Source organism: Pelophylax lessonae (genome assembly GCF_965119305.1).
Source record: "Pelophylax lessonae genome assembly, chromosome: 3".
Lineage (NCBI taxonomy): Eukaryota > Metazoa > Chordata > Amphibia > Anura > Ranidae > Pelophylax > Pelophylax lessonae.
Window position 1 is genome coordinate 343057730 of NC_138770.1, and position 25976 is coordinate 343083705.

Genomic DNA, 25976 nt, shown 5'->3' on the forward strand with positions numbered 1-25976 from the left:
ACCCACAAACACCAAAATTAAGGTTTATTAACCACTTCTGGACCAGAAGGTTTTAACCCCTGAATGACCAGGCCATTTTTTGCGATGTGGCACTGCGTTACTTTAACTGACAATTGCGCGGTTGTGCAATGCTGTAGTCAAATAAAATTGATGTCCTTTTTTTTCCCCACAAATACAGCTTTCTTTTGGTGTTATTTGATCACCTCAAATTTTTATTTTTTTTGCACTATAAACAATAAAAGAGAGACAATTCTGAAAAAAAAAAAAAAAAAAACATGTTTTACTTTTTGCTATAAAACATTCCCAATAAAACATTCCCAATAAAAAAATGTAAAATCAAATTTTTTCATCATTTTAGGCCAATATGTATACTGCTACATATTTTTGGTAAAAAACCCAATAAGTGTATATTAATTGGTTTACGCAAAAGTTATCGCGTCTGCAAGGTAAACGTGTCCCTAGGGGGTGCTTTCTTACTGTGTGAGGGATGGGCTTTCTGGATGAACACAAATAAATAGGAGAAACACAGGATCCCTGAAACAACAGCGGTCTGCCATGTTTACAAGGGTAGACCGATGGCTGCTGGACCCGGTGATTGGCTTCCCCTGCGGCCAATCGGTGCGTGTGCATGCCTCCAGCAGCCCCGCAAGGCGATGTACAGGCACGTAGTTTTGCGGGACAGAGCCGACCTGCCACAGTAAAACTACGGCAGCTTGTCGGCAAGCGGTTAAGGTTCATGGGAGGTGAATTTAGTAATTTTTCTGGCCCTTTTTAAGGCTATTAAGCAAACTATTTTTGGAAAAGGGGCATTGTTAGTTGGGCACTGCCATGGGGTCATGTACCAATGCAAACATTTTTAAAAAAAATACTATTTAGTGGGGATAGAGGGTCTTTTTTTTTTACGTGCAGCAATATTGCAAATACACATATCTTTTACATAACATACTTGGGGAATGCCTTTAAAGCTGGATGTGGTATTACACAATAGTACTGTGTAGTCCTTTTCCCTACATCATGTCCCCCAATAGGGATATTGATGTTTATGGGGCGAACTTACAGGAATCTGGAAGCCCCCTTAAGATTAAGGGGGTTCCCATATATTTTATAATTGTACTTCATGTACTGTAATTAAGGGACCTTTTCATGGTGTTAATTTACATTAAATTTTTGGGGGAAAAGGGGATACTAATGTGCCGCTGTACACATTCCTCTGGGTCAGGGTAGATATCCAGGACCCTCCTATTCAAAAGGGTTGTCCAGATTCCTAAGCCATATCCCCCCCCTCCCCCCTTTCAAAAATAAAATGGAAAAGTCTTTTTTGAGGAGCCAGTTGTTGTCCGTCAACAAATGGAATAGGAGCAATGCTTTCCCACCCTACTTTTAAGGTAATCCCCAGTTTTGCAAGGCATGTTGCCTGGTATTGTACAGGAAGCGAGGGGGGAACATACTTGTTGTTCTCCTATTCCTGGCCAACAAAGTTGCATGCCTGGGTTATGGTCTGGGTTTAGATTGTGTTCTACTAGATTGTCATCCCTAATCCCGAATGTGAAAATCCTATATTTATGCTTAAAATCAAAGAGCAGCCTTTGCTGTTCTGCCTTCATTAGGATCTATAGTGTATACCTCCCATTAAAGCAGCATATAAAACTCTCAGGAAACTGAGTGTTGTATTTGGGTAGCTTAACTCCAAAAGAGTCTTATTAGGTCTTTCAGTGGTCCTATATACAGTATATGCCTTTACAAAAACTACTCAGGGTAAGGCATTCTAATTATAAAGCAATGCAAAATGCATTACTGAGGGCCTACATAAGAGCAAATTTATCCAGTGGTGATTGTTGCTAGTATCAATATATCAATATATTAACTGTTATGCTTCGTTACATTTTTGGAAAAATGAATATAAATACATTAGCAAAGCTGTAAATACAACATATAGCAGCTGTATATACATTCCCCTCCTCTGCTTTATATAAATATCAAAGAAAACAATATTGCAATAAACTGCATGGGATGATTAGGAGACAATTAAGAGGCTCTGATGCATGTGGATGCATTTTTTTTCAGCTGAAAAGGTAGAAGCATGCTTCATGCTAGTAAAATACAGTAGTTGTTGGCACCCTAGCATTAAAAGGATAAACCTGCCCTTTGTGCTCTGGCACTCAGCATTTCCAAACATTTTTTAGGATATATAGGAAAATTAAGAAAACATTGGTCACACATGTGAAGGTAGATACTGCTGTTTATAACACATATTGTGCCTCTCCACTGTACGTTAGTCTAGAACACTTTTGTGTGTCACTGGAGTAAAAAATGCATACTTCTTCACTAGTTCAAATATTGTGAAAGGTTAAATACACTGGGGGTATGTAAGGTACCTAAAAATGTAGTAACTGAAGGGTAACTTATGTGAGCTGAGGCAGGTGAATGAAGTGTGTGAAAGTTAGTTTGTTATCTATGCAGTGTTATAGTTGTGTTTGCCATAGGCAAAAATCAGCTTTTCCACTTGCCTGATTCTGTCTGTTTGTAGTTAAGAAAAAGATCTGACTAAGAGTGTGACATGATTCATTTTGAATGTGCCTCATAAACTAGGTTATGGTGTTGTCAGGTCAAGAAACTTTGCAGCATTGCATAAAGGTGTAAAGGAGCCTATTTACGTATCTATAGACGTTAATTGGTGGTCGTGCGTTACAAGGCAAATGAGGTCTACAAGCTTAGGGACTTATTATAGCAATACTATAAGTAGAAAAGACAGGAAAATCTGTACAATAATGTAAACTCTACAATAGGCAAACAATGTACTGTTTAACCAAACCTGAACACAAAAAAACAGAAATGATCCCACAAAATGAATAGGACCTGGGTCTTATATTAACAACAATTAAACTGAATTAAATTAACACATGCTGTGACATTTTACCAAGATAAATATCATAAAAAGTATCAACAGTGTGTTAACGCTCCATACTTCTTGCTTGAAAATGCCTACCTAAAATAAAAAATAAAAAGAGAGGAGTTGGTGTAAGCTTGGGGGGATAGTTGGTTAGCGGGCTCAGATGGAAGCAGAGTGCAAAATAGATTCCAAATGTATTAGAGCAGGGATCGGCAACCTGTCAACATGCTGGCAAGTGACCTTCTCCCCATAGCAGAGCTGCTTACTAATGCAATGTCTGTACAACAAGGCTGCATTAGCACCTGTGGTCCTTCTCAGCTACACTGTCTCCCGCGATCTACCCCTCACATCTGCCTCGCCCACTTAGTACTTCATGTTAAGGCATTCAGTATAGATATGAGGTGCAGATTAGGTGCAGGAAATCAGCACGCCAGGTCAGGTAAGTTCACAACAAGGGCCAATAAGGAAGGAAAAAGCAGTTGTTAAAAAGAAAAAAGATATACAACACCAGCAGACAAGGCATGCTGTTTTAGGGGGATGCTGGCAACCGGAAAAAGTGGACATGTCAGAATCATACATGTTTTCAGATACTCCTAATCTCTGAACTCCGCACTACTTACTCATGACCTACGCACTTTGTGTTACTTATTCATGACCTACTCTCTTTGTGTTACTTACTCATGACCTGTGAACTGTGTTTTAGGGCTCATGCAGATAAGAACTGAGTCCCGATCTCCATGCATGGCCACTTTTTTCTACGTGTGCATCCACCTCAGAACTGCATGCAGGTAGCCCATAGAAATGAATGCACACACAGCAGCTGCACAGACACAGTTGCATATTAAAATGTGACATTCGTTCAGGAGCGGGTGCACAGATCTGAACACAGACACTGTGTGTTTCAGATCCATGCACCCACTCCTGCATGCATGTCAAATTTTGCCATGTATTTATGTCTCTGCAGCTGCTGCATCTGCATCCAAATCTATGGGCTGCCAGCATGCAACTCTGAGGTGGATGCGGACGCTTTAAAAAGTGGCTGTGCATGGAGGACGGGACTTAGTACCCATCTGAATGAGCCCTTACTAACTCCTGACCTGTCACTCTGATTTACTTACTCCTAATCATTGTACTTTGCATTACTTTACAACAATGTATACTACTATACGGACTGAGCCTAGCCCAACTAGCCAAGCAGAATCTAGCAAGCCAGGCCAGAACTTAGTTAAGGCAGTGGCCATAACTTCACTCCCAGACAGGAGTGAACTCAGGACAGCCATCCACCCAGACCAGAACTTGGGCCAGCCAGCCAGGGAAGACACCCAAGCCAGCTAGCCAGGAGAGGACTCAGGGCAGCCAACTGGACAAGAACTCAGGCAACGCACCCTACTGACTTCTGTACACTGCCCTACATACTACTGACCTCAGTACACTGCCCAACATACTACTGACCTCTGTACACTGACCTACATACTACTGACCTCAGTACACTGCCCTACATACTACTGACCTCAGTACACTGCCCTACATACTATTGACCTCTGTACACTGACCTAAATACTACTGACCTCAGTTCACTGCCCTACATACGACTGACCTCTGTACACTGCCCTAAATACTTCTGACCTCTGTACACTGTCCTACCTACTACTGATTTCTGTACACTGCCCTACATACTACTGACCTCTCAACACTGTCCCACCTACTACTGATCTCTGTACACTGCCTACATACTACTGACCTCTTTACATTGCCCTATATAATACCTATACTGACCATAGCTTAGAGCAGACAGTCAGAGTGGCATTGAGGGCAGGCCTGAAACTAGTTGAGCAAGTCAGCCTGCAGTACCAATCTCGCATGAAAAAAAAAAAAATGTTTTCTTCACTTAGAACTTTTCTCTCCAACAGCCATCTCTGACAGTCCAATAGTAGTGACGTGAAGATATAATTCTGTAGTCAGTGTTCCTTTGAGTGTTAGACAGTCAAATCAGTCTGTAGATATTTTTCATGGAGTAGGATTTTTTTATTAAATTGGTCGTGATGGGCTGATTAAACAATTATCGTTGGCTGCTTTCTGTGATAGAGTGTCAGTATAATGTCAGGAGTGAAAGGAAAGTTTGAAAGAGGACTGTGAGAAAGGAAAATTATTTGTTTTATTTGCGTTACTCTTAAAACATTTTTGTGTTTTGCTACAGTGGAAGCTATGTACATTCTTGCAAACGAGCAAGTGCATTGTTAGCAAATGAGTCTGTTCAAACAATTGTTTTGCTTAAGGACCCTTTCACACAGACTTTCCAATCAGGTCCGCCTGTCAGTTTTTCAGGCGTACCTGTTTGGATGCTCCATTCATTCATATGGGGCAGTGGATGTCAGCGGTGACATGTCCGCTGACACCCGCTGCTATCTGTTCCAATCCTATCTGTGAAATCCAGAGGGATGGTAACACAATTTTCCATCCGTCTGGAGGATTGGATCAGATAGGATCGGATGAAAACGGACAGGTGGACTGCTTTTTCCTGGCCAGGCAGAATGCCCGTGGTATCAGTAGATCAGTCGATGTGTCAGTAGGGCAGAGGTTGATGTCAGTGGGACAATGGATGCTGTGAGTCAGTAAAGCAGTGGACATGTCAATAGGGCAGAAGTTGGAATCAGTAGGATTGTGGATGGTGTCAGTCAGTAGGGCAGTAACTTTTGTCAGTAGGGCAGAGGATGGTGTCAGTAGACCAGTGGACTGTGTCAGTAGGGCAGAGGACGGTGTCAGAAGAGTAGTGGATGGTGTCAGTAGGGCAGTGTACGGTGTCAGGAGTTGTGTATTTTTATGATTTTTTTAATATTTTCTACAATATTATTATTTTTTACAATATTATTTTACAATTATTTAAGGAGCCCTGTCTAAACTGACCCCTGACGTCTCACTTTTGAGACAGAGAGAGAGACTAAGGAAAGAGACTCTCCAGTCCCTTTCTCTCCAGCCTCAGCTGCACCAGCTCCTTCCCCCACTTTCTAATGAGGATACTATTGCTACTATTGAGATGAAAATAGCTAATCACTGGCTCCAATTAAAAAAAAAAACTATGCAATTTACTAAGTCAGTTGATAGGACAAAGGCTATAAGCTTACCTTAAAAGAAAAAAAATTCTCATATATTATATGTGTAGTCCAGGTCTGATACTAGCCAGTTGCCAACTACCATTTCACAAGGATAAGGAAGAGTTGCCCGTCACTAAAACAAGAGCACACATGTGCTCTATATCAGCCTATTGTTTCCTAGCATATCATGCACAGTATTTCATGAGTCAAAAGCAAGGAGAAGGTTATACAAGAATATTATAAAAATAATAAACTGGGATAGACATAGGGAATAAAGGTTAAGAGCATTCACAACTTACCCCTGAAGACTTAGCATTGTTCTTCAACAAATAATAGCTCATGCCTTCCACACAGCTAGCAATTTTGCCAAAATTGTCCAACTGTAACTTACTGTCGGCTAGTGCTCACTTAAACACATATCAGCATAAGCACTGGCACCACATCCTGTTACCATCATCCAAAGAACCATGCTCCTGCCTGTACACATGTAAAATTTTTTTTAAGATCCAATCATTTTTGACAGAGGGCTATTTCACGAAAAGTGTATGAAGGAGCCTTTGTTCATCGCAACCACTAAACTTTGAATGTAGCCCATTGTGAATTCTTTGATTGGCCTATTTATGCTTTAGAAATATTTGTAGTGGAACGCAATGACAAGGTAGTAGGAACACTTTTCCTAAGAATCTATGTCATATTAATTCCCAGAAGTTGAAGTTAGCAATGCCATGTTAATATTTGCGCTTGCTGGAGATCCATCAAATAATTTAAGAGAAACACATTTCCTGCAAAGATTGCTACCCAATTTTAGATTCCCTCAGCTTCTGTGCCAGACCTATAGCTTATTTGCATGAACTAAGCTGATATAAAGAATAATGTGAAGGGAGGGGACAGCACTTTATTAACCTATAAAAAAAAAAAGTAAGTAGAATGCTTTTTACCGATTCTGTAATGCTAATTACAGCTGAACTCTGGAAACAACAGACAGATTTACTAACATTGATCACCATAGCTAATATACTACATGATAAATGCCTTGTCCGCCCTATGCAGTTGTGATTGGAAATACATTTTCTCTACTTGATTTGTATTAAAGATATGGGCTAATCCAGTCAAATTGTTTAAGCAATTTAACTGTCTGCTATTTTGGTGTTTTAAATGGACACCTAGTATCCAAAGGTTCGCTTAGCAATTTCCTTCTGGATAAAATTAGTACTAAACTACTACTTTGTTATTGATTGGAGGGTCAGATGTAGAAAAATGACTAACCTGTCACTTTTCCTATATTTGACCAGTCAACCAAGAGGAAGCTTCTACTGCATGTATGAATGAGCACTAAAAAAAAAAAAAAAAGGCTGCTAGGTGTCAATTATAACAGCTAATACAGTTTAGTAAAGCTGTGTAATATGTATGCCAATAGATTCTAACCTCCACACTGATACATATATGTAATAATAATATATAATTAGACATGACCTGATCAGGTACTGCAATGTATCTTTAGAAAATGCAGGGTTCATTCACATAACATTTTTTGGTGCCCCAGGGATACTATTTGCTGACCTATATACAATAAAACCAGCTACCCTAATTTCTACTGTTTGCACCACTGAATTATATATTTAATATTGCATTGCCATATTTTATCAATCGTATCTTATTGGGCCTAAACTATCAGTCAGTGGGTCTATAATATTATTAATAATTTTGTGTGACAGTGTAAACTGAATCGTAGTAAAGATGTGAACTGTCAAAGATACACTGATTTTCAATTCTGTTGTAGTTGTTTTCCCCAACAGAGGCCTAAAGCAAAAGGCTTACTTGAGCTCTCATTGATCTGGCTTTGCTAGCTCTACACAGCCATAGCATACAAATGCCAAATAAATCAGATAACTGTTACAATTATTTTTAATAAAAGAACAGTTATTTCGGTTGTTACACCTGTTTCTCTAAAATAGGTCTTGTACTGCAAGGATTGTTGTAACGCACAAAAAGTGCCTATTTGGTTTGTCTGCTTAGAATGTTTCAACATATTATTCTTATATGACAGTACTGCAAGCAACTCACTAATGCATATATCGCTTGGGTTCAAAATCAACATGTTTTTTTTTTTTTGTTTACACTAAATTGTGAAATTAAAGTAATCTTAGAGCACCAGGCATCAATCAGCAAGCTACTTTTGCAGACATGTTTTTGAAGGTGCACTCTTCTGGACTATTACATTTTATAATTGTGTCACTGCTTAGTAAATCTCTGTCCTGGAATTAGTAAACAGTTTGAAATGTATGAATTCACAGATAGTATGCTTCATCCAGGAAAACCCAGGAACTTTAAAAATCAGGGAGCCTGAGGTCAGGGTGGGTGTCATGTACCTGGTTGGAGGCTACACTTGATGAGAGGGCTTCCCTTGAAGCTGAGCTCTGAGCACCCCTGCAGATGAAAACTGGGGTGCAAGACCCACAGAAGCACAGGGGCCTTTATTTTGCTCTACTGATGGTTTCTGGCAGTGAAGTCCACCTGATAATTGTCAGCTGGTCTGTCAGGACTGATGGCAGGACCTCTGTTGCCTTTGGAGATGCAGCAGGACCAAGGCAGAGGTTACAAGCAAGATGGCACCTGAGCTGGTGGCATGATCAGACTGGCAGGACCGGACTGAAGAAGTGTAGTCAGGATGAAAGCCAAGGTCATACACAAGACAAGAGGCAAGCCTGTCAGGAACAATAGGAGTGTGGTCAGGAACAATGCCCTCTAAATTAATCTTTACACCATCATGACAAAATAAAGAAAAGAAAGTAAAGAAAGTATATAAAAAGAATCTACCAAAAATAAACAAAAATAGTGACTCAGAATGCATATAACAATCAAATTTTTGATGACACTCGATAAATCTATCTAAAGTCACTGTCACAAAAAGTAGAAAAAAAAAAAAAGATATCAGCAAAGTTCTATAGATCTATTAGCGTGAAAGGCGTTATTTTTATCTTCTGGTGCTCGCTGTGCTGTATATGCTTTTATTTGTTGAACACTACAAAAAAGATTTGGCCATCCTTCCAGAGTGTGCAGCCATTCATCAATCTTTCCCTGTTGATCTTGGAGGTGAATCGGATGGGCACCTCTTCTTTAGAAACGACACTAGACTTGCAGCACTCGCACCTTGATCGATGTTTCCTCATCATTGGACTAGTGCATCTCCCTTATTACACCGGCTCGATGAGTGTTTTTTGGCTGCTTGTATTCACTTGTTGGACTTTGATCACAGCATACTTTATCCTAGTAGTAAGACACAGCACAGTACTCAACAGAGCACTAGCCATACCTTTAGAGCAGCATGGGAGAATCCACTGAGAGCCAATGCACACAAAACTCTTAGTGCTAATACCAAAGACAATGTGGGCTCAGTGAGAATTCTCTTTTGGAGAGGAATATGGTCAAAGAAACAAAGGTGTACTGGGATTCTTGTACATTGACTGAATACCTTAAATTAGAATGAATACTCAGGGGTCTTCACATAAGTTTCCAATCTTTGAACTCTTTAATGAGAACCTTAAAAAGCAATGGACTGATGCATTACCTGCATATTCCTTTGAACCTATTTGCATTTTAATTCTCTTAAAAACAAAGGAGATTGAAAAGTTAAAGAGTGTCATTTCAAGTTTACAACAAGATATCCTACCGAATTTGAGTCATTTTTCGGGTTTCGACAAATGTTTAAATGACAAGATGGATAGACTAGAAAAAGAGATTATTGTCAGATAAAAGGATAAAATGCTCAGAGACAAGATTAATTCCAAAACCTATAATGTGTACACCTGAAGGCAAAAGCGGCACTGGAGTGCTGAACACAAGAAACCATGTCAGTTTTTCTGACACTGAGGCCGAGTATATGGATAATACACTGGCAGCGTCGGATTCAGACAATTCATCCATCCAGGCAGTGACTCCTAGAGGTCGGGAGAGTGTTTCATTCATGCCAAAAAACAGGTCTCGGCAACGCAAAGGCCACAGACAATAACAATATATTAAATATTTCTAATCGTACACTGATCGATGATGAGGTTTCTCTCCTCTCCAAAGGTTTGAATTTCTGTCCTCAGAATCATTTTAATCTTTTCAATACTTTTTTGGACATTAATATATTTGTAAGAAATGTTACAATAAAAAAAGCATTATTTTTCTGAAAACAATGATAGTGAACTCAATTTGGAAAGTATATCAGGGAGTAGCACTGATGTATCTAATGACTTTCAATTTAGAGATTTTTGTGCATTAAGGGATCTGGAGTATCTGACTGGTGAGAGTAGACCTAGCCCTGATATTAAAGGGGGTGATATCTCTCTCTCTATCCTTTATAAACCGGTCTGTGTTTTACCCTGTCCACTCATGCAATAACGTGTTGAGCTAATGTTGGTTAATAGCTGTGATGGATACTGAGACATATAGCAATCAGGCTTTAAGACAGTTGTCAGACCCTGCAAAAAGCATAGTTTGATTGGTTGCGCAAAAGTTATTGAGTCTACTAACTACGGGAAAGATTTATGTTATTTTTTTTTTACAAGTAATATCGGCGATCTGCAATTTTTTGCTGGACTGCGACATTGTGGCAGACAGATCGGACCCCCTAACTGACATTTCTGACACTTTTGGGAGGACCAGTGATGTTCTGTCTCAGCATCGATTGTACCTGTGACCCTCTTGTAGATCCCCAGTCTGTAAGTGTGTGCAGCAGGTTGAATGATGGCTTTAACAGATAGTTTACTCAATGAATAAAGACTCCAGAGGTGTTCTCCAATGCTTCTTTATGCTTCAAGTTAGCAAAGGCTAACTTAGATAACATAGTTAACATAGTTAACATAGAGACTTTTCCATAGGTAAATTTACAATGAAGTTACACAGCTTCCACACTCTGCAGTCTCCTCATAACAACTAAACAAAATGGCAGTTACAGCAGGAAAATGGAGATGGGAGAAACCATCTAGCCAGAAAGAGCAGGGGTGCAAGGAAGATACCAATAACATAGCATAACATAACATGTAATAACAACTGCTAGACAGTTAAAGCTGCGTGGCAGCACACTCCCCGCCTGGTATCGTGAGATACCACTACACAATTATTTTCCATAAACATACAATTAACATTGCATACAGTAGAATGCTATGTAGCCCTCTCCTCTAAGCTAACTATGCTAGAGATCTAAGTGACTCCTTCACATAACACTGAATCAGAATTTTTGGAAGCAGGCATAATTAGGACTGTCTCAGTGACTGGTCTCAGGAAGGTTTTTGGGCTCCCGTCCTTTACAATCCTGACTTCCACACTTCGGACCTTTCCATCATCACTAGCAATGGCCTTTGAAATAACTCCAACTGGCCACTGGATCCGATTGGTTTGCTTTTCTTTTAGAAGAACCAGGTCTCCTTCCTTTAAGTTAGGCTTCTGGGTATGCCACTTTTTACGTCCTTGAAGAAGTGTGAGGTATTCCCTCCTCCATCTGTCCCAGAAACAATCTGCAAGGTATTGAGCGTATCTCCATTGACGTTTGTATATGTCCTTTTCATCAAAAATGCTCTTTGGCGCTGGGATCTATCCAATTTTCCGACTCAATAATGCAGCTGGAGTTAAAACAGTTGGACATTCTGGGTCTGTGGATACAGCTGTCAGCGGTCTTGAGTTGATTATTGCTGCGACCTCAGCAAGGAATGTAGTAAGTACTTCATGGGTAAGACGTGAAGAACTCACATCAAGCAACATAGAATCCAGTATGCGCCTTGCCATCCCAATCATACGTTCCCATGCTCCGCCCATGTGTGAAGCGTGTGGTGGGTTGAATTTCCACAGGTTTGCAGTGGCGGAGAAGGTGGCCCTTGGAGGTGGCTCTGTCTGAGAAGCTCGCTCCCGCAGGGGTTTGTTAATGCTCTGGGACGCTCTCTCGCTATAATTGAACTGGTTGGTCAGTTTTCTCTCCTTCTTGTTCCTGGATGGTATTTCCTCACCTTCTGTCCATTCTTCACTAGCCTGAGCGTCAGACTTCCCATCTGTATCTTTGTCTCCCGGCTCTGTGGAGTCGTTGGTCTGAGTCTCTTCAATGACTCCCAACTTCGCCATCTGTCGCCGCGCTTCATCAGAGTCTTTGCGTGACATGTTTCCATCCAGGGAGAAGTGTACGGCCAGCTGGTCCACAATGCTAATGGGTTTGTAGGCCCGTTCCTTAAAACTGTACCTCACAATGTTCTGGGGGGCATGAGGGTTGTTTGCAGTCAGGATACGAGTGAATTCCTCCTTAAGTTCAGCGTCGCTGAGTTCCAGCTGGTCCGGAGGCTTAACCAGAGTCTTGGCCTGCATCCATTCATCAGCTCCATTCCCCATATCTGTGGAGTCATCTTCATCCTCCAAATTTCTTCTTGAGCAGATGTTGGAACTCAATGCTACAACTTCAGGCCGGATTTCCAGATCAGTATCTGGATCCTCCAGGTGGAAATCGATATCTTCTTCTGAGTTTGTAGAAGACTGGTCCATTAAAAACTTGGGTCTGTTGGAATTGTCCTTGAAGAACTCTTCATCCAAAACCTTGATGAACTCCTTGTCTTCGACTGAAGGGGCAATCTTGTTGTCATCACAAGTAGTCTGGTACACTGAATCACCAAAGTCCTTTTGAGAAGTGAGCTTACAGTTAATACTTTGAAGTGCTTGATATGGAACTTCGTTTTTGAAATCAAGTCTTTCCTTCACATAATAATGCGATGGACATTTCATCAATTGACAGGTAACATTCGTTTTGTAGGAAGCTACATCCAAGAGCTTGTGAGATTGGTCTAAACAGACTTCTCCTATTATCACCCATCCAAGATCGAGTTTCTGGGCTTGAGGAGCATCATCTGGACCGTTACATAACTCTCTTATTTTATGAACTCTAGGAATGTCTCTCCCTAGTAGAATCAAAATCTTAACATCCTTGTTAAGTGGTGGAATGTAGTTAGCAATGTGGCTCAAATGAGGGTGATGACGTGCAACCTCTGGTGTGGGGATTTCTTCTCTGTTGTTCGGTAGCTGATCACATTCGATTAGCATTGGAAGAGAAAACTCTGTGTCCTCATATTCTGATGCGACTATGAAGCCATGGGCTCTTCTTCCAGAAGTATTGACCTTTCCTGCACATGTCTGCAAGGTATAGGACCAGGCCTCTCCTTGAATGTTGAATAGGTCAAAGAATTCTGTACTGGCCAATGAGCGATTGCTCTGATCATCGAGTATGGCGTACATTTTTATGGATTTTTGTGGACATCCTTCAGGAAACACTCTTACAAGACATATCTTGCTACAAAACTTGCTATGAAGCCCTTCTCCACATACCTCTGTACACCTTGTGGTTACGGGGTCGGCATATTGCTCAGTTCTCTCCCCGCCATCATCTGATGTAGTCTTGGGGTTGCTGCCGGGTGAAGGTTTCCTTTTGAACAGGTCTGAATGAAGAGCGTCCACATGTTTGGCACTGTTGCAGAGAGAACATCTGATGGCGATCTTACAGTCTCTAGCTAAATGATCGGAGGATGCACAACACTTAAAACAGATATTATGCTCTTTGAGAAATGACTTGCGTTCTTCAATAGGCTTGTCCTTAAATGCACGACATTTGGAGAGAGAGTGTGGCGCATTATGAATAGGACACTGTTGATTAAGATTGCTTGCTTTGATGTCTGTAGCCAAGACGTTGGATGCTATTGCAGTCTTCCTCAAGGCAATAGGATGCCTTAAATCCTTGAATTTACCGTTGGTGGCAATACCCCTTGAAGTACTTAAAGGAATGGTGGTAGTATCTGGATAGAAGAAGCTTGGGTCATTCTTGGATCTTGCAACCTTCCGCACGAACTCTGAAAAATAAGAAAAGGGAGGGAAGGAAACACGATGCTCATACTTATACTTTGATCCTACACTAGTCCACTTTCCCTGAAGATAACTAGGCAACTTTGCTACAATAGGATTTACGCCCTGAGCAGTGTCTAAATAGCTAAGACCTGGTAAACTAGGATCTAACTTAGCAATTTCAAGTTCTTGAAGGAGGTCACCTAACTCTCTAAGCTTATGATTGTCCTTAACAGAGATTTTAGGAAAGTCGTTTAGTCTCTGGAATAAGGCAGATTCAATGACTTCGGGGCTCCCATAGTCTTGTTCTAGACGTTCCCAGGCAGCATCAAGGCCTGCTTTAAAGTTATAAATGTAGACAGATTTAAGTCTCTTTACTTGTTCTGAAGATTGACGCCCCAACCACTTTATTAGTAAGTCAAGTTCTGCTTAAGGATCAATGTCCAAGTTCTTGGTTACCGCCTTAAATGTAGATCTCCAACTCCTGTAGTTCTCTGGGCGGTCATCAAATCTAGACAGTCCAGTTGTAATCAACTCTCGTTGAATCATATACTTGCTGAACTCTGCAATGTCAGTGCTTTCAGTTTTTATAGCCACAGGGTCTACTGATGGTGCGCCGTCTTGGACCATGGTTGGTATCTGATGTTGGCTGGTAGGTAGAGAGAAAGGTGTTGCAGATGGGTTTAATTTAGGTAAGGGTCTGTCGACTGAAGGTCTCTGAGCATTTGAAGTCAAAGAGAGCTGTATCAAAGGAGGTATAGAGTTCATTCTGTAGTCTTCTGCTGTGCCCTTGTAATCTCTATGCACATAGGGTTGTGGTGGCACATGAGCTGCGTAGGTTGATTCACTTGATTTTGTGACGTGCGGTAGTTGTGGAGGGTCTCTGTTAGTAGGTGTGTCTAGTTGACCAGCTTGCTTTGGCGACACATTGCCTTCTGATCCACTTGCTGGATGATTATGAGAAGAATATCCAACTGTAGGTGGGACTGTATTGTCGTGGTTCTGAGTTAGGACAAACTGTAGGGTCCTTTCAACAGGGTCTTGACAAGCAGGCAAGCTGGTACAAGCTGCTCCTTCTTCTTCCAATAGGGCTTGTTCCAAGACAGATAACTCTGCTAAAGCTACTTCCTTTTCTCTGTTCTTCTGAAGAATTTCTAGCTGAGCCTCTGTTTCTGCTTGAATGCGTTTAACTTCTGCTTTGAAGGCTGCTTCTTTTTCAGAGCAGGCGGCTTGAACCTGGGCTACTGCAACCTTTTGGCGAGCTTTGAGTATTTGGTCGCTCAGTATTGACCTTATAGAGCAGGACTGCAATGACTTAGAAGAAGATTTATGATATGAGCGGGCAGACCTAGAAGATTTTCCTGAGTGTCTGGAAGAAGCAGAGTTACAGGATGTAGTCTCGTGTATCTGTGCCGATCTCCCTTCTATCTGTGCCTTTGCTTCAAGATATGTGCTATGCCTCTGCTGGTCAGTAGAAGTAAAGTCCTTTAATTCCAATGCAGCTTACTCTATGTTGGAATGTGACAATAGGGAATAGTACTTCTCAGAAAGTCTTTTATAATTCTCAAATGCCTTCTTAACCCTTGAGAGAGCAGTGTTCAATTGCTCAGAATTGTTGCTAGTTTCATTAGTGGCTGTTATACAACTTAAAGTCTTTTCCCATAATGCAGTCAGGTTACTAGATGTTTCTTCCTTACTTGCTTCATAAACCTCCCTTGCCTTCAAGGATGGGTGAGGGGCTCTGACAGGACGAGCAGAATGAAGTAAGGAGTCTGCTTTATCTTGACTAAATGCAGGTAACTCTGTGAGATCTCTGTCAGACATAATAAGTACTGTATTTCTGGTGTCTTGTTAGAAATCTGCCAGAGCTCAGCTCTGTAAGTAGTGACTTCTGTTATTAAGCAGGCTGGGCTGAGGTATTTTTTGTTACAATAGTGGCTAGTGCTGGAACTAGTTCAAACTGGATCACCTCAGAAAGCTGTAACAGTAATGAAGCATTCAGTAGGTGGCTGGTTTCATATGCAGAGTAATGCTTCTGGTGACTCACAGACAAGTTTGGTACTTACTGTTCTGAAGCTGCAGAGTCTTGGAAATTTACTTTTCTTAAGCTGCAGAGATACCTGTGATGAATTCTTCATGTAAATTTACTGTCTGAAGCTGTGTACTCCTGTAAATTTACTTTTCTTAAGCTGCAGAGATACCTGTGATGGATTCTTCATGTAAATTTACTCTCTGAAGCTGTGTACTCCTGTAAATTTACTGTTCTGTCTCAGCATCGATTGTACCTGTGACCCTCTTGTAGATCCCCAGTCTGTAAGTGTGTGCAGCAGGTTGAATGATGGCTTTAACAGATAGTTTACTCAATGAATAAAGACTCCAGAGGTGTTCTCCAATGCTTCTTTATGCTTCAAGTTAGCAAAGGCTAACTTAGATAACATAGTTAACATAGTTAACATAGAGACTTTTCCATAGGTAAATTTACAATGAAGTTACACAGCTTCCACACTCTGCAGTCTCCTCATAACAACTAAACAAAATGGCAGTTACAGCAGGAAAATTGAGATGGGAGAAACCATCTAGCCAGAAAGAGCAGGGGTGCAAGGAAGATACCAATAACATAGCATAACATAACATGTAATAACAACTGCTAGACAGTTAAAGCTGCGTGGCAGCACAAGTGACATTACTACACTAATCAGTGCTAAAAATATGCACTGTTACTATAATAATGCCATTGACAGGGAAGGGGTTAACACAGTGGGTGATCAGGGGTTAAATGTAAGCCTAGGGGAGTGATTCTAACTGTGGGGGGGTTGGGCTTTTGAAATGATCACAGAGACCTGTGATCCTATATAGCAGGATCACACGTGCTCTGTGATCATTCCAGAGAGAAGAACTATCAGCTGTGCTTCCAACAGCTGACCGTTCTTCTCTCTCAGCGGGGAGCGAACGCGGATGGCTGGCGGCAATCGGAGCTGCCAGCCCCGTGCATCGGTGTCCCCGCTGCCGGGAGGGGGTGGTAGCACGCCGCCGGCGGCCTGCGCTCGCCCCCTAACTGAAGGGGCGTGACAGACGTAGGGCTATGTCGGTTCGCACAGAGGGGCCAGCCTGCTTCAGTATATCTGCGGCGGCCGTTCCTTAAATGGTTAACAGGTGAACTTGATAGGGTTCACACAAGTTTGCATAGAAACCCACTTTATGGCAATAGCCTTTTACTGGCTCATTATGGCCATCCAAGATATAAAACTAAGGGTATACCTGTGGGACTATTCTTACTGACACTTAGGATATGTAATGAGGACCAACAGTTTGATAGATAACCTTGCACTCTATACCAATGATTTTTTCAGAAGAGGCAATCCCGGGTTGATGTTGGATAGAGCTTATGATATTGCTAAAAGTAAGAACAAATCTGATCTTAATAATAACAGCAAACAACGGTGGACACCTGACAGGTCTCATAGGCTGACTCTATTAATTCTATTCAGCCTGGAGTTTAACCAAATAAGGGCCATCATTGACAGGTATTTACCCCTGTTATAAAACGATCAGACGTTGTAGTGATTGACGTCAATGTCGTTTCCAGAAGAGCCCTCATTTTGGGTAGTTTTTTGTCACTTTGTTTCTTCAAACCAACTTGTTCCCAGTCCACTACATGGTTACATTTTAAAGGTAACTATAGATGCAGTAGTTCCAATTGTCCATGCTGCTCTCATATTCTAGGGGCAGACATTGTGAGTTTAAATGGGAGAATTCATAAAATAGTCTTTTTTCATTTGCAATACTTGGTACATTGTACTGTATATGTAATTGCATGTAAAATTTGTGAGGTGCAATACCTTGGAAGGACGACCAGACGTTTGAGAGATTACTTACATGTTCACCTGTATAACATTACTAAGCGACATTCCACTAATGTCACGTAACATTTTAATGACTTTCATTCCGGTGATCTTTCTGCGGTATCTATTCAAACTATTGAAAAAATACAGACCCCCAAGAGCGGTGATGATGTGTTACACATTTTATGCAAGAGAGAGGTTCACTGGATCTTTTGGTTACAAACTTGCAGACCAGATGGTTTAACTCTGAATGGGATGTTTCCCATTTTTATGAGTGAATACTTCCTGTATACCCATCCCTGTTCAGTGTCCTTGTTGATGCTCTAGGATCTCTATTATAAATCAGGTTTTTTTATTGATTGTCATCAAGGATTTGATTGTTATATACAGTCAATGTTTTTGTTTATTTTTTGGTAGATCCTTTTCATATACTTTTTTTTTACTTTATTGTCTTTAATTTGTCATGATGGTGGGACTGTAATTTGTAATTATGATTTACTCCTGTGATTCCTTACCACTATTTAGAGGGCATTTTCTCTTAGCCTTCTTATTATAATCATATGGTTTTATCTGCACGAAATACGTTAACATTTTTATCTCCTAGTGCTCTCTGTGTTGTAAATGCTTTTATTTGCTGATCACTACAATAAAGATTTTGGCATTCTTCTGAAATGTGGAGCCATTTATCAATATTTTCCTAAGGAATCAGGCAGCAGGAAGGTCCAGAGACAAGCCAGGTCGGTAACAGGAGGTCCAAGAAATATAGGATACGTAGGAGCAAGGAGTACAGATAACTGAAGATCATCCAGGAAACTCTAAGTGCAGCTACTGTCTTTATGTAGGGCTGTTGGTGCCAGTCCCAGCAGCAGGTGTGCGTGAACGTGTGCCAGTGCACGCACCCACACTAACACACAAGTTCGTGCTCATGCGCACATTTCTATGCAAACGAGCACAGCCATGTATATTATTGACAACTATGCCAGCTCTTTTTATCAGTACATGCTCCTTTTTATTCCACTGTCTTCTTTTCAGCACATGCTAACATTTAATATGAATGGTGCCCTGACAGTGGGACCAAGAAAGTAGGTTAAATAGCACAAGAAAAAACTCTAACTGGAAATATTAAGACTTTATCTGTATCACAATGAGTAAGATAAAATATAAAATGTTATTTGTACACATTTTTTTTAAAAATATTGTTAAATTAAAAGGTATTGAGAAATACATGTAAACATTTTATTCAAATATAACTGTATCCCGTATAAAATAATGCTCTTCGCATCATCCATATAAAATTTAGGTGATGGGTTGCTTGCTGTAGCTTTGACGCATTTCACGTGACCCGTGAAATGCGTCAAAGCTACAGCAAGCAACCCATCACCTAAATTTTATATGGATGATGCGAAGAGCATTATTCATAGCCTGCTTCATCGGGAAGGCAAGCATAATAAAGCTCTGAAATAATAAAAAACATATATCAGACCACACTATTAAACACAAATTTTTGATGTGAGCACATCCCTTATCATGAGGCAGCAAGTGTATTTTATACCTGTTGTGGATATGTAGATTATTCATAAAAACATGACCTATGTTAATACATCACAAAAGTTAGAGAGTGTCCAAAAAATATATAATATATATATATATTGGTCGGGTCAAGAGACCTCATAGTTCCCAACTGCACCTCTACTCCTCAAACTGAGAATACTTACTAGATGGTCCCAAGTTAGTATAGTTTATAGTTTACACATAAACATATATGAGGACATATCAGATTATCTTAATATTTAAATATACAGGCAGATCCCCATAGAGGACATTCATTTAAATATAGTATACATATCCCATAAAAAATCTAGAGGAAAACAAAGAAGGTATCATTACAAATAGAGTTAGTTCTTTTACCTTACTATTAATCAAATGATTGTGAGAGCCCAAGTTGTCAACATCAGGTCCTTTATTCTTTCAGATTACCCCCATAAATGCAGCTATTAGAAAAAATTGGCCGCCCAGAGAGAGTGTCCTGTTGTCTATACAGTATATAGGGAAATATTTGGCGCCAGCCTGCAGCATGTTGTGGCACTGTGCATGCGCCCGCAGCGACATTACCTCGCCCTATCAATCATTTGGTGCCAAACTGCATCATTATACAATGCGGCACACATGCCAGCAGCAATGTCACTGAGTGCGGCCCACGGCATGATGTCACTGCTTTCTCTGCACAGCGTCAGGGTCACAGCCCTCAGTGACAGCTACATAGGGAAAGGGAGGGCTATGCCGGGCCCTCTAAAGCTAAATACATCACCATCCTACCTCAGGACAAAAAAATACAAAAACAAAAGTCAAAAATAAATAAAAAATGGGGGAAGACAACAGCCAACAGCAATCTAAACAACGAAGAAACATTATCAGAATCTAGCCTTCTATACATCCTATAGAAAAGGCTTAAAGCTCACAGCATCTTTTAAACCATGTGATTTAATTGCTTCTAAATCAACCTGGCTTCCCTTAGTAAAATGAGGCGATCCCAATCGCCACCTCGGTTATTGGCATGGACTCTTTCTAGTGCAAAAAATCAAACAGAGCGTGGATTCTTTTTGGGTTTCCATGTTTCATGTCTGCCAATGGGAGACATTATGTCTCCTTTTTTTATGGCAGATATATGGTCATATAAGCGCTGCCAGAACCAATGCTTGGTTTTGCCACTATAATAGCTGCCACATTCACATATCATTAAATAAACAATTCCCATATTTTGGCAATTGACAAAATGTTTCGCCTGTTGGGTCCAGGCAATATAAACTAGGAACAATTGGCACAAATATAGGTACTAAAATATTTGCATCCACCATTCTATCAAAATGGCTATGTACAGGATGATGTTGAACTGAGTTGTTCCTACGATATACTTTAATAGTAAAATAATACAGCGCTATACACTGTGTCATATAACATTCCAATAACTGTAGTGTAGGATACATTGTGTAGAAATGTCCAAATGTTAAAGCTTTTCTATATAACAGATAAGAATAGTGTCCCCTTAGGGGCAAAATTAGAAAAACAATATCCACAACAGAATAAGTCAACAATCAAAAAAGTGTCCACTAGTGGGGAAAATCTTCAAGGTTCCAGTAAGCTAGATTGAAAACTCACCAGAGATCCTGGCTGCATAGTCAAGTGCAGCAAACACGCGTGGATTATTCTGAAACCCAATATGGCTGTATGAAGCTGATAACTCGATACACCAATGCCAGGTTTTAGAATCTGGAGCTTGTGGATGCTTCCAAAAGAAGAAATCACATAGCGTATTATCATTTAAAATTGCCAATCATACCACAGAGTATAGTGTAAACAATCCGTGTCAGAAAGACATGTGTCACCAACAAAGATCTGTCACTGTCACCCCCTGCAATGGGCACTCACCGCAATAGAGGAATATATGGCAGGGTATGGATCATTATAGCAGGCATCAGTAAAAACTCCTCCTTAGTTCCTTAGGAAGTCTCTTATGGATACTGTTCCGCTTACAAGCCAGAAATTACCAAAGACAACCTACAACAAAAAAGCGTCTCATAGTGTAGTATTTATTGTATACGTCTAAAGATTATACATATACCAAATAAACAAAAGAGGTTAAAAACCCATCATATTAAAACCAAATAAGATCACTTGAAAATGGGCTGCAAAAAAAGTTGTGGCGGCATGACCTCACCTTAAAAGTGTCACCCTTCGGGATTCGCATCAAAGTGCATCTTCAGGAGCCTAGGAGGCAATTGCTGTACATTATTGTATTAATTTTAGTGCTAACTATTTGTTTGTTTGCAATATCACACAATATACTACCTCAGCATGATCTTTGTATACATTCTGCTACTTTTGGATCTGCTTTTAGTAAATACCAGTATTCATTGGTAATATGTCTGATCTGATGTTGCTGACTAGTATATCTCAAAATCAGTTTAGTTGTATTGGCTTTGTTTGAGTCCTGATTTAGGTTGTCTTGATGGAAGATTAAATCTTCCCTCATGATCATTGGCATGTTGGTACGCTTTCTTAGGAAAGCGCTGTCTCTGGAGACCAGCTGAATGCCAGTCATAGTCTTCGATCTACAACGGTATTCTGTGAATGATACTGGCTTGCACCTGAGTCCTTACATCATTCATATTCCTTTCTGAAGTTACCTGTTTCTTCTCTATACCGCAGTACCCGCATACTATCATCCTTCATCTGCGGCCATGTAAGCCATTCTTTTTGGATGTCATTTTACACTAATTTTTTTTTGTAACTGCATACGCATATCATGCACACTTGTGTTGTGTATTTTTACACCTGTGCCTGCTTTATATAGCACACTTCTGACCTGAAGCAAATTTGAATTTAGAGGGGATTCCTTCAGTTCAGCGACTCTTCCAGCAATAATGGAAGGATGAGGTTGACAACAAGCCTGCATCTTCTAAATCAATTCAACAACAGCATTTTTCTCTTGTGAAAGATTTCCTTTATTGCCAAAAACGTAATTAATTATGTTTACCGTACTGTATAGTTGATTGGGAATGAGTCATCGTTGCCAAAACCATCCTTCGTTTTGTTCTCAGTGTCCATTTCTTCTTAATGAAATCTAAGGGAATGTTCATTTCAATGTGATCCATAATAAAGGATTGAATTGACAGGCTGATGGTTCTCATAATATGTGAAATATTATGAGGATGATTTACTAAAAAAGTTGACAAACTTCACTGAAAAAATAGTTTAAGCAATACACTTAACAAACTTAAATTACCTATTCATTTGAAAAGTGTGATTGGATATTCAGTGATTTGCCTTTCTAATGATTGGATACATTAAGACAATGTTCACACATTTTTTTTCAGTAAAGGTTCTCGCTCTGGATACATGTGATGCAAAAAAAAAAAAAAACTGTAGACAGCTGTAAGAAGCCACAGGCTATTTTTTTTTAATTCATGTGTAAAATTCTTGGTGATCTTTTTTTACCTGACATACTTCTCTTTCTTTTAGTTTTCCATGGTTATGTTAAGCTATCACCAATTCTCTGGTCCATATTTGTGTATATCTTTTATTGCTAAGGCTTGCTAGTCATCCCTGACACCCTTGAATGTCACTTGAATGCAATTTACAAAGCGTTTACATGTCAACTTATTTCATGGTCAGCAGCTCCCTCTAGTGGAATTTGATATACTTAGCAGTGCTTTAAGACTAACCAAAATGCAGCTTACAAGACTTGAAGACTGCATTTACTGTGTTTTATAGTATATTCACTGAACATGCCTAAATAACATTTATTGTGTGTTTATTAGAAATACCTAAATCTAATTATACAAAAATTAAATATTAATTACATAGGCAGCCAGCCGTTAGGCCTTCAACTGCGTCCAGCAGTCTTACTGGAAGGTCCTGCAGCTTGCTTAATTGAGCATTGTTCAATACTATATACACCCTTCACCCACCCTTCTTTTCCATTTACATAAATGAGATGTTTGTGAGACAGGAGCTTTTCTAAGACTTAAACAGTTATTTAAAAATAAAGTATTGTCTTCTTAACATTTAATTCCATCAACAATTACTTTTTTTCTACTCTTGAACTGCAATATCACATATGAGCATTAGGATATTATATGTATAGGCATTTACCCTTTACCTGCAATATGCATGTAAGAAGAGTGTTTCAGCCCAAGTTGCCATACACATTGATGTGCTCCATGAATTCTGTCGGTGTGTATGAGTAAGCAAGAGTGGAAATTTCATGACTGCTCCTTTTGAGAGGTAAATTCTGATAGCAAAGTATTTCAAACAATAATTCACAATAGTTTAAAAAAATAATGGAAGCGACATAAAGACATTTACAGACATGCAGCCTCTATGAGATAGCAAATGAAAGAAATAACTTGCAAATGATTGTATTTGGCGTGAATAAGGCCCCTTTCACACTTATGTGACCTAAAAGTCGTGTGAGTTTACAGCAATTTTGTAGAATTTTTTTTGCCTCAATTTTGACTGGACTTGAAGCAATGTCTATTTCTATGGACCTCAAAACACATTAAAAGGGGCCAAAGTAGTGCAGGGACTACTTTGCTGTCGTTGCGACTTGAAGTTGCACAGATATGAGTGGTACGACTTGTCATGCAACTTTGCAGGCCCAAGTCGCAGGACGAATCGCACAAGTGGGAAAGGAGCCTAAAGGACAATGTCACCTTTAGTACAGTGTACCCTACACCCAGCCCCCCTAACCCCCCACCCCCCTTCCTGTAAGTTTACAAATAAGGCCCCTTTCACACACTTGAAGCAATGCCTATGTCTATGGACCTCAAAACGCATTAAAGTTGGACCAAAGTAGTGCAGGGACTACTTTAAAGTCTTTGCAACTTGGAGTCACACAGATATGAACGATTCTCATTGGAAATCATGGTACGATTATGACTCAAGTCAAGTATGACTTGTCATGCGACTTTGCAGCCCAAAATCACAGGACAAGTTGCACAAGTGTGAAAGGGGCCTAAGGCCCCTTTCACACTTATGCGACCTAAAAGTCGTGCAATTTTACCGCAATTTTGCCTTGGTTTTTTTACAGCGAATTTGCTACAATTTTGACTAGAATTGAAGCAATGCCTATGTCTATGGATCTCAAAATGCATTAAAATCATCCCAGATATGAATGGTACTCATTGAAAATCATGCAATACGACTTGTCATGCAACTTTGCAGTCCCAAGTCGCAGGACAAGATGCACAAGTGTGAAAGGGGCCTTAATCACACTCTCTCATTACTCCCACATTTAATCACAGCACTCTGCAGCACTCTCTCATTCATCGTTAAGACTATACTCCAGGGATATGCTGGAAAAAAATAAGTGAGGTACGTTGTCTGTCAATGTGTAGAACATGTGAAATACTAATACATAATATTTGAGTCATCCCAGATGTCATATGTTTAATATTTATGATTGTGTTGAGCGCACTATAACTTTTTGCACATTTATTTTCCCCATTTCAGTGCTGCCGCATAATTGTATGGTTAGCGCACCCTATTTTTTTTCACAATGTGTAGAACATCCATGATTACACACCACTGCCACACTGCGTAGCCAGTATGATCACTCTTCTGTTTCTTGGTTCAATTTCACAGCTTTCTAAATCACCTGCCTGTCCATTGGACATTGTTGATTATGCTGATTCATTGTCTGGGGGCCAGGCTGGAGGCAAAGAGATGACACTGGAAGCTGCAAAATAGATTTAGGAAAACAGACTACAAGCACTGAACCTTTTCTCTCTGGAGAAAAGACGATTGAGGGGGGATATGATATCAATGTACAAATATTGTACTGGTGACCCTAGCATAAAGAACAAACTATTCAGAGAAAGGAGATACAATAAGACACGTGGCCACTCACTAAAACTAGAGGAAAGGCGGTTTAACCTTAAAGTGCGTAAGGGGTTCTTCACTGTAAGAGCAGTAAGGATGTGGAATTCTCTTCCACAAGCAGTCGTATCAGCAGGGAGCATCGATAGTTTCAAAAAACTATTAGATGGACACCTTAAAGACCACAACATACAGGGGTATACAATGTACGGTTAAAAGCAAACACACACACGCATCATAGGTTGAACTGGATGGACTGATGTCTTTTTTCAGCCTTACTAACTATGTAACTATGTAACCTGCCCGTGGGTTTGCTATATGAGAGAGATTTGTTTGTGGTTATTTCATAACAAGACAGCAGCTATCCCCCTTTTCAGCAACCATTTCTTAGAGACTTAAAGGAGTTGTTAAGTCAGAAGGTTTTTTTATCCTAATGCATTCTATGCATTAAGATTAAAAGCCTTCTGGGTGCAACAGCCACCTCAGCACCCCTAATACTTACCTGAGCCCCATCTCTATCCAGTGATGTCCACGAGTCCCTCGGCTGTCTGGGACTCTCTCTCCTGATTGACTGAGCCACAGTGCCATTGGCTGTCAATCAAAGTCAGTTAGCCAATCAGGAGAGAGAAGGGGCAGGGCTGAACCACAGCTCTGTGTCTGAATGGACACATGGAGCTTCAGTTCGGCTCAGGTTCCCCCATAGCAAGCTGCTTGCTGTGGGGGCACTCAACAGGAGGGAGGGGCCAGGAGCAGCAATAAAGGACCTGAGAAGAGGAGGATCCGGGCCACTCTGTGCAAAACCAACTGCACAGAGGAAGTAAGTATAATTTGTTAGTTATTTATAAAAAAACAAAGCGAGACTTTACAATAACTTTAATCGGCAGGGAGAATTCTACCAGATATACAGATAATATTACTCCT

The 25976-nt window shown here is 40.2% G+C and overlaps 1 protein-coding gene and 1 pseudogene across 2 annotated transcripts in view; one reads left to right on the forward strand and one right to left on the reverse strand.

Moving 5' to 3' along the window:
• The window catches only part of COL19A1 (collagen type XIX alpha 1 chain), a 1241599-nt gene that overhangs the window by 707575 nt on the left and 508048 nt on the right, over window positions 1-25976 (forward strand). The gene's annotated exons all lie outside the window — the stretch shown is intronic.
• On the reverse strand, window positions 14601-15660 carry LOC309550154 (annotated as a pseudogene). The gene has a single exon. The product of its transcript is annotated as an uncharacterized misc_RNA (transcript).